The sequence below is a fragment of the Orycteropus afer genome, unplaced genomic scaffold (assembly GCF_000298275.1).
Source record: "Orycteropus afer afer isolate SDZICR_OR568_19922 unplaced genomic scaffold, OryAfe1.0 scaffold00156, whole genome shotgun sequence".
NCBI classification, from domain to species: domain Eukaryota; kingdom Metazoa; phylum Chordata; class Mammalia; order Tubulidentata; family Orycteropodidae; genus Orycteropus; species Orycteropus afer.
The window spans coordinates 4,072,604-4,082,788 of record NW_006921743.1 but is presented as its reverse complement, the minus strand read 5'-3'; positions in this window follow the sequence as shown (position 1 = coordinate 4,082,788).

Genomic DNA, 10,185 nt, shown 5'->3' with positions numbered 1-10,185 from the left:
GAGGAAAGCACATTAACAATCTAATATATGCAGATGACACAATCTTGCTTGCTGAAAGTGAGGATAACTTGAAGCACTTACTGAGGAAGATCAAAGGCCATAGCCTTAAGTGTAGATTATGCTTCAACATAAAGAAAACAAAAATCCTTACCACTGGACCAATAAGCAATATCATGATAAATGGAGAAAAGATTGAAGTTGTCAGGGATTTCATTTTACTTGGATGCCCATAGAAGCAGCAGTCAAGAAATCAGATGATGTATTGCACTGGGCAAGTCTGCCACAAAAGATCTTTTTAAAGTGTTTAATGGAAAAGATGTCGCTTTGAAGTCTAATGTGCACCTCAAGCCTCCCACCTTCCACTTCTTCCTCCCCAGCTCAACCCATGATATTTTATGGAAGATAATTTGCTAGAAGGAAGCAAGTACAGAGTATAGGTGACACGCTTACCTGAGTTCACAACAAATTATTTACGATTGGAGAAGGGATTTGAATACAGCTCAGTGGGTCAGCAAGCTGAGGAGACCTTTAGTTGACCTTGCAATTGTGATTCTCTAAGTGTTGTCCTGAGAATAGTCCATCACATCAACCCAGGACAGTTAGAAATGCACACTGTCAACCCCAGCTGCATCAGAAACCCTGTGTTGGGCCAGCAATCTGTGGCTTAAACAAGGCCTCTGGGGGAATATGCTACTACTTGAAAAACACTGGTTTACACCAAAATGTCAATTTACTTTCATCTGTTGTCATCCATGTAGACATGTTGAGGAGAGGAGAAGCCACAGCTTGGGTCCCTGCATTTCCCATTTCCCTGGAGCATTCTTGCCACTGGATCAGTGACTGGTTTACACATAGACCTGAGAAATAATTTCAGAAATCGGTGTGGATTCTTCCCATCCAGGAGCTAGTGATCAGGGTTGCCTTTGTGAGAAAATGGAAAAGACAGGCAACCTAGGAATAAATGTATGGAGTAGAGGAGGAGAAAAATGGAATTAGTGGAGCAAGAGCTTAGCCTGGAAAACAGTCTTGGGAAAAATTTCCAGTAATGATGGATTAAAAATATATGTTCACATTAGCAACCTGACTAGCAAAAAGAGGCTGAGAACACATGATAATGAAGACCACTTCATAACACATCTCTCAGTGCTCCTTAATTGACATGTCTTGCTCCCAATCTGGTAATCATGCATGCATACTCTCTCACACACACACACAAACACACATGTGCTTATGCACATGCATACACACACATACAGTCACATACACACACACACATGCAGACTGCTCAAAGATTGAATTTTTGGGCTTCCTTTCTGACACAGCTGAATTGCCATTTTAGTAGAGGATGTTATGTTTTCATGTCTTTCAATCTCTGCTCAAACCATTAGTATAGAGGTTCTCCCACCACAAAAGACAACAAGGGTCTCTGGCTTATAAACAATTGAAGTGAGCTCCCTGCTAGAAGTTCAGCTTGGGAAGCCTAGATCTTCATGAGATATCACCACATGCTGTAGGCTCCTGTAGAGAGTCAACATTAGCCCACAGGAAGGGCCACCTTGTTTCTGATGAAATGGCACAGTCCTTCCTGGTGGGAGTGTGAAAATCCATCCAAGAAGCTCTTCCTGCCTGAGCCTCCATAGTAATTCACAGCCCCAAGCAAGCCAATCTGGCTTTGATTCATTTTGGCCAAGACTCTGGAGTGGGGAAGGCAGCCAATAACTTTCTGTGTCTCTGGGAAGATGGCCACCCACTCATACTTTCAGTGGGATGTGTGAGTAACGACAGAGTAAGGGAGCTGGCATTGGGAGACCCAGGCAGAACTTTCAGGGAAAAAAAAAAAAAATTGTATCTGCAAAATATGCTGTTCATGACCAGTAGTGGAACACTTCTTAAAGGAGACCAATCCCTCTGCACAGGAGTAGGGCTTGAATCTTAACCAAGGCCTGTTACTTATTTCCTTAGGTTCTCATGATTTCGTATATTAGATTTTAGAAGAGTATGAGTTGCTAAAACAAATTAATTTAACATTAATTGACAAAACTGTTAAAATTCTCTGAACATTTCTCTTGTGTATGATTATTGAGTGACTATCATAAAACTTCAGCCTAGGATCCTACATCTAGGAATGGGAATTTTTTCACTCCAGAGGTTTTTTGCCTCTATCACCTTGAAAGAGGTGCTAGAGGAGCATTTTGGAAGAGTAGAGCAAAGCTGCTGGGAAATTATTGAGACTTCAAGATCTAGTTCACTGTGTGTGCATGGTCAGGACTGGGTGTTGTTGTCATTGGTGGTGTTGTTAGGTGCCATTGGGTCATCTCTGACTCATAGAGATCTTATGCATAACAGAACAAAACACTGCCCAGTCCTATGCCAGCATCATGATCCCTGCTATACCTGAGCCCATTGTTGCTGTCAGTGTGTAAATCCATCCTGTTGAGGGCCTTCCCTTCTTTAACTGACCTTCCACTTTTCCAAGCATGATATCCTTCTCCACAGAATGATCCCTTCTGACAACATGACCAAAGTAGGTCAGATGAAGTCTGGCCATTCTTGCATTCAAGGACTATTCTGGCTGTGCTTCTTCGAGGAGATTTACTAGTTCTTTTAGCAGTCCATTGTACTTTCAATATTCTTTGTCAACACCACATCTCAAAAAGAACTCTTCTTCAGTCTTCCTTATTCACTGTCCAGTTCTCACATGCATATGTGGCAATTGAAAATACCAGGGCTTGGGGTAGGCTCACTATAGTCTTCAAGCAGACATCTTTGCTCGTGAAAGCCAAGATCCATCTGGCATCAGCTAAGATATCCTTCATTCCACATCCTCTTCTGAATCCAGGTTGCTACAACTGTTTTTTAATTATCTTCAGTAAGATTTTACATGCATGTGATATCTGGAGCTCTAATGGCATAGTGCCTAAGGCATTTGACTGCTAACCAGAAGGCTGGGGGTTCAAACCCACCAGCCACTCCCCAGAAGGAAGGTTGGGCAATCTACTTCCACAGTGATACTGCCTCAGAAACCCAAGGAGGGGTCGCTATGAGTCAGATCTGACTCTACGGCAATGATTGCATTGCGTTTGCATTGCATGATATTAATGATATTGTTTTATGATATCCACATTCTGTGGGATCACCTTTATTTGGAATTGGTACAAATATGGCTAAGTGAGCCAGGTATGGCAGGCAGGTTGGAGCACCTGGGGCAGGCTGGGTAAGCAAGCTGGACACAACAGGCATGTGTTAGAGCACCTGGAGCAGGCTGAGAAGCAAGCCAGTGGGTATGGAATGGCTAAGGGAGAATGGTGGTTGGGAGCAGTTAGGCAGGAAGTGAGTGGAATGGTTTGGAACAACTATAGAAGACAAAATTATCTGTTACTTTGTTTTACTGTGGTGGCTTGCATGTTGCTGTGAGGCTAGAGGCTATGCCACCAGTGTTTCAAATGCCAGAAGGGTTACCCATGGTGGACAGGTTTCAGTGGAGCTTCCAGACTAAGACAGACTCAGAAGAAGGAAGAAGCTGTCCACTTCTCAAAGAATTGGTCAGTGAAAACCTTACGAATGGAAGTGAAACACTGCCTGATACATTACTGGCAAACTTTATGAATAACCCTGAAACATTGTCCAATATAGTGCCAGAAGATGAGCCCATCAGGTTGGAAGGCACTCAAAGTACAACTGGGCAAGAGCTGCCTCTCAGAGTAGAGCTGACCTTAATGATGTGGATAGAGTAAAGCTTTCAGAACCAATATTTGCTGATGTGGCATGTCTCAAGATGAGAAGAAACAGCTGTAAACATCCATTAATAATTGGAACATGAAATGTACAAAGTATGAAACTGGAAAATTGGAAGTTGTCAAAAATGAAATGGAACACATAAAGATCAATATCCTAGGCATTAGTGAGCTGAAATGGACTGGTTTTGTCCATTTTGAATCACACAACCATATGATCTATTATGCCTGGAATGACAAATTGAGGAGGAAGGCATGCCATCCATTGTCACAAAGAATGTATCAAGATCTATCCCAAAGTACAATGCTGGCAATTATAGGATAATATCCATATGCTTACAAGAAGACCAGTTAATACCCACTATTACTCAAATTTACACATCAACCACCAAAGCCAAAGATGAGAAAATTGAAGATTTTTAACAAAGTCTGCAGTCTGGAATTGATTGACCATGCAATCAACATGTGTTAATTATCACAGGTGATTGAAAAGCAAAAGTTGGAAACAAAGAAGATTCACTGGTAGTTGGAAAATATTGCCTTGGTGATAGAAATAACGCTGGAGATCACATTACAGAATTTTGCAAGACCAATGACTTATTCATTGCAAATACTTTTTTTCAACAACACACATAGTGTCTATACACATAGACTTTGCCAGATAGAGTACACAGGAATCAGATTGACTACATCTGTGGCAAGAAATGATAGAAAAACTCAATATCTTTAGCCAAAAGAAGACCAGGAGCTGATGGAACAGACCATCAACTGCTAATATAAAAGTTGAAGTTGAAGTTGAAGACAATTAACACAAGTCCACAAAAGCCAAAATATGACCTTGATTATATCCCTCTTGAATTTAGAGACCAGCTAAAGAATAGATTTGACACACTGAACACCAGGGACCGAAAATCAGAGGAATTTTGTGGGATGACATCAAAAACACCACCCATGACAAAAGCATGAGGTCATTAAAAAGACAGGAAAGGCAGAAAAGACCAAAATGGATGTCAGAAGAGACTCTGAAACTTGCCCTTAGCATAGAGCAGCTAAAGCAAATGGAAGAAGTAACAAGATAAAAGTGCTGAACAGAAGATTTCAAAGAGCAGCTCAAGAAGACAAAGCCAATTACTATAATGAAATGTACAAAGACCTGGAGTTAGAACACTGAAAAGGAAGAACATGCTTGACATTTTTCAAGCTGAAAGATCTGAGGAAAAGATTTAAGCCTCGAGTTGCAATATTGAAAGATTCTATGGGTAAAATATTGAACGATGCAGGAAACATCAAAAGAAGATGGAAAGAATGCACAGTCACTAAAAAAAAAAAAAAAAAAAAAAAAAATTGGTGGATGTTCATCCATTTCAAGAGGTGGCAAATAATCAAGAATCAATGGTACTTAAGGAAGAAATCAACACTGCACTGAAGGAATTGGTGAAAAACAAGGTTCCAGGAATTGATGGAATACCCACTGAGATGTTTCAACAAATGGATGCGGCAATGGAGGCACTCACTTGGCTAGGTCAAAAGATTTGGAAGACAGCTACCTGGCCAACTGACTGGAAGAACTCCATATTTGTACTGACTAGATGAGGATCTAGAAATAATGGTTTAGTGCTGGTGAATGTAGCAAAATGAGGACTTTGAGGTCTAGAAGTTCAAAGATCTTGGAGTATAAAATGTCTGTTGATGCTTTGTATTGAAAAGTTGCTAGATCTTTTGGGAAGTTCCTGGAGTGAACAAATGAACAATAAATTTATTTGCATCTTTCATCTTCTTCAATCAGAGTCTCCTGGGATAATAGAGTTATGGCAGTAACAAGTTGGAAGGGTAAAATCATGTTAGCATAGACAGTAAGCTGAGTTGGAGTGGATGGTTCTAGTTCTCAGAAACCTAGTATCTTATGTGTGTTTCTTGTAGTTCTAATGCTTTGTGATTCTACAAACCTGAATGCTTTCTTGGGAGACAAATTCCACATAAGTGGGGAAAGATAAAATAATCTTAGTCCTTTCTGAATCCAAATTTCCTTTTAGTACAATCTCTTGAGTTAGACTGAAAAATAGAAGGTCCTAAGTAGTTTGAGAGAGAACTGGGAAGGTCATCCTCTTAAGTTTTAAGTCTTATTTTCAAACTCTTTTTCCTATATCAGGAGTAATAAGTAAAAATGACAACCCTAGAGAGTAACAGGGTTTGCTTTTTTCACCCACTTGCAATGATAATATCTGCATCATTTGCAGTTTTCTTTGCATAGATATTGGGTTATATGGGTCAAGAAACCTTTGGTTAGTGTCCTAGTTCCTCCAGGCACCAATAGGGTGGGTGGCAAGAGGAAGAGACAGGGATTGATTTCAGAGTAGGGCGCAGTCAGTCTTAAAATCAGGAGTGATGATTGGCTAAAGCATCAAGGGTAGGTCTCCCTAACCTCCACGGGAAGGAAGGGCAAGGTGGACACTTCATAGGAACAAAGTTTCCATAGGCCTGACAGTCCTCATTTGGGGTTCTTGGAACTGACTACTTCCTAGTCAAAGATGGTGTCTCAGTTGTCTAGTGCTGCAATAACAGAAATAGCACAAGAGGATGACTTTAACCAACAGAAATTAATTTCCTCACAGTTTAGGAGGCTAGAAGTCTGAAGTCATATTACTGGTTCTAAGGAAGGCTTTCTCTCTATATTGGCTCTGAAGGAAGGTCCTTGTCTCTTCAGCTTCTGCTTCCTCATCCCTTGGAGATCGCCATGTGTCTTGGCATCTATCTTACTCCATTTATCTCTATTTGCTTGTTTAAAGTTTCATAGATCTCAGAAAAGATTGACTCAAGATACACCCTACACTAATCCTACCTCATTAACATAATATAGACAACCATTCCCAAGTGGGATTTTAACCGCAAGTGTTGTTGTTGTTATGAGCTGTCAAGTCAGACCCAACTCATAGTGACCCCTCCTTGGGTTTCCAAGGCAGTATGACTAAGAAGTAGATTGCCCAACCTTCCTTTAGAGGAGTGGCTGGTGGGTTTGAACCACCAGCCTTCTGGTTAGCAGTCAAGTGCCTTAGGCACTACGTTACCAGAGCTCCTAACCACAAGCATAGAGGTTAGGATTTACGACATATGTATTTTGAGGAACATAATTCAATCCATAACAGATGGTATTGGGAGAGGGTCTGAAGTTGCTTTAGGTCTCAACCAAAAGTAGGCAAAGTGAGGGCCTCAATCCATTGGGCTACAGGGAGAGATGAAAATGGGGAGATAGGCCTCAGGGGCTATATGCTACCCCCAGGCCTGGGGGTTTAGATAGTGAAAAGCTCATTCTGCTTCTCTTTAAGAGCAAGATTCCCTTTCTCTTTCAGGCCCAGGTCACCACCCTCAGAACCTTTGTGGGCCAAGCTGGGGAGGTGGGTGAGGCTGTTTGGATGGACTGCTCTTCCCCATATCCTCTCTTGGAACCACTCACATTCAACCTGCTTTCAGAAAGAAGCTGATCTATGTCTCCAGGGAGGGAGAGAGACCCTGTTTATACACTGTGTGATGTGCTCGTATATGTATCCATTTAAAGGGAAAAAAATCCTCTTTGACCTATTGAGTTGACATAGATTATATTGAATATGATTTCCCTTATACATGTCAAATTCACCTGAGTCCACCTGTGGGTATTTGCATATGGCTCAACATAGAGGTTTTCTTTGCATATGAATACATTTGTTCCTTCAACAAATATATAATGAGTGTCAGCTATGAGTAAAACATTGTCCTAGTTGTGGTACCTGAAATAAATGAAATTGTATGCCCAGCAAACTATAATGAAGAGACAACTCCACTGCCTATCTGAGTTACTCAGCTGAGGATAGACTTCCCTTTATGTGTGAGAACTCAGGCAGGTGCAGTGGCCTGTTTATCCCTCTTACATAATAAAGCATCCTTATTCACTTTAGGTCACTAGAACAATCAATCTTGACTTCAAAATATTAGCATGTTGGATCTCAGCTAATTCTGACCTGGAACTAGATTTAACATCACACCTCCCTCACTCTCTGAGATGACTTGGGCCTGCTTTGTTTAGGATGGGAGTTGCCAGTGGAATGTTGGATATGGGCGCCACTCTTCTATTTTTCTTCCATGTGCTCCTTCCTCACTGTCCCCCTCAAGTTTTCTAGAGAGTTCCTGAATCTGCATGATCAAATGGCATGAGGGACAAATGGCAGAGGAAGCAAAGGTCTCCCTTGAGCTGGTATGGTTGGCAGGTGATTGCATGGTGGCCTAACATTGAGCAAAGAGGACACTTTCAAGGGGACTGTGCAGGCTGTCTGGTAGCTCCTACCCTGAGCCTACCTACTGTTGCTTTGGGCTGATACACTTCTATTCTTGAAGGTCACTGAGGACTCCCTAGGGTTGCCCTATAAGTCTGCCCTCCTGTGATTTGCAGGCCGATGGATAGTCCTTAGGAAACCCTCCTGCATCTTTGTATGTTTGCCCCAATAGGTCTGGCTGTGCAGATCTTTATGCTGTGGCCCAACTTGTAGCTCCTCCTTCCCAATTTGGAAGACATCCCCCTATTTCTTGTACCCTAAATTTCCCTGGGTGAGGAAGCCAGCAAACCCTAGGCCACCATGTCCTCAGATTGCAGGGAGCACACATCAAGCTTTCAGAGAAATTCATGGGAGCCCTGTGTCACTCTGCCTCAAGTAGGGAACTATTATCCTCCCAACACACACACACACACACACACACACACACACACACACACATATGTATACCACCTTCTTTGGGCCAAACTTCCCTCATACAGTCCTCTCCCTGTCCAGGTGGGTGGGAATATTTAGAGGTAGATGAGCAGATTCATTACCACTTGCTTTGGCTATTCATCTGGATTGCACACTTAGCTTTGACCATCCTATTACATGTAGGCCCTGTTCACATTTTTGGAGGGGAAACTTGGCTGTTTGTAAGGGAGTCTAATTGGGGGTACTGTAGCCAGTGCTCCTGGAAGAGTGTAGGCAAAGAAGAAGGGCCTTTCAGCAGAAGTGGGAGTTTCTGGGCTGGACCTGGAAGGTCAGAAGACCCTAGACCTACAGCTGTGCAGAAATAGGAAGCAAAGTCCTAGAAGTGAGAAATGTTTGTGTATGGAGGGGGTTGGGAACCTGGGTACAAAGACTCTACTGTCTGTGACCTATTTGTCTCCCTGAGGGCAGCAAGTGTGTGGACAATGTCCCTCATATGTGATGGCTGCACCCTGAAAAAGGGCTAATAGAAAGAGAGGCCTATCTTCCAGTGAGCCAATTCTGAGCAGACACATTACCTTATTGAGTGACTGCTACTGACCACAAAGTTCTATCCTTTAGAAATTCTTATAAGATTCTTACCTCCTTGAGGCAAAGAGGCTACAGAAACGTAACATGTTAGCATTTTAAAGGTAAAATATATCAGCACTTTAATATGCAGACACTCCATATATTCTGGCTCCAGCCTCCACAATTTTAATAATTGTTGAATTGTTATTTAGTAACATGTTGAAAAATAAAACCTTACCATTTTGTTCCCCTTCTTACATTTTATTTTATTTTGTTTTTATGGCTTTGAAGTGTATTTAGGAGCCTTGAGGTGGGAAGGCAGTGGAATTCCACCACCTGGGAGCAGTTGCTTCTCTTTTCAGAGCAGGATGGATTCAGGCACTGGTAACACTAGCAACAAATGTAGCCAACAAATGTAGCTGAGCCTTCTCCTTTGATGTGTGAAGATTAAACATCATGTCAAGTGAGTGCTAGAAGGAAGCTTGACTGAAATGTGAGAATACTGCAAGCTTGATACCTTGGGGGCCAAAGCCCTATAAAGATAAAAATCAGATTATTAATGACAGTTCCCAGTTTAAAGATGTGTTTGATCCCGGCCCTGTGCAAATGCCCCTGCTTGCAAACACATGTGGACCACATGCTTGTCTATGGGAAACACTCCTCGGCTGGGTTTGCAGAGGCAAAGCTGCTGGAACAGCCTGGCCAGCAATGTTCCCAGTCTTAATAATTCTTAGTATGGGGCCTGGCATTATACCAGAGCTGGGGCAGAAAGGCCTGCTGTCTCTGGGTCTCCCAGCCTTCATGGACAATTTGTACTGTGTTTCCCAGGCTGGCAGCAGAAGCTTGGTGCTGAGGTCAATGTCTGGTCCGTATCCCTGACCTGGAGGCTTTAGGAAGGAGACCTCACATGTCTCATTTAGTAGGGTTCAGAGCTAGTTTCTCACTTCATTTTATTTTGGTGGGAGGCTACAGAAAGGGATGCAATAGCTATGTTGTTCAGCTTTTCAGTATGCAGAACTGAGGACTCAAGAGTTGAGACAAGAGCATAATAGATTCAGGTACTGAAGGCAAACTCTAGATGGAATGGTTGCCAGGGGAAGTGAATTCTAGAATAGCATGACTGTGAATAGGGACAAGGGTTTTTTGCTTTGAGCCTCACTAAGGAG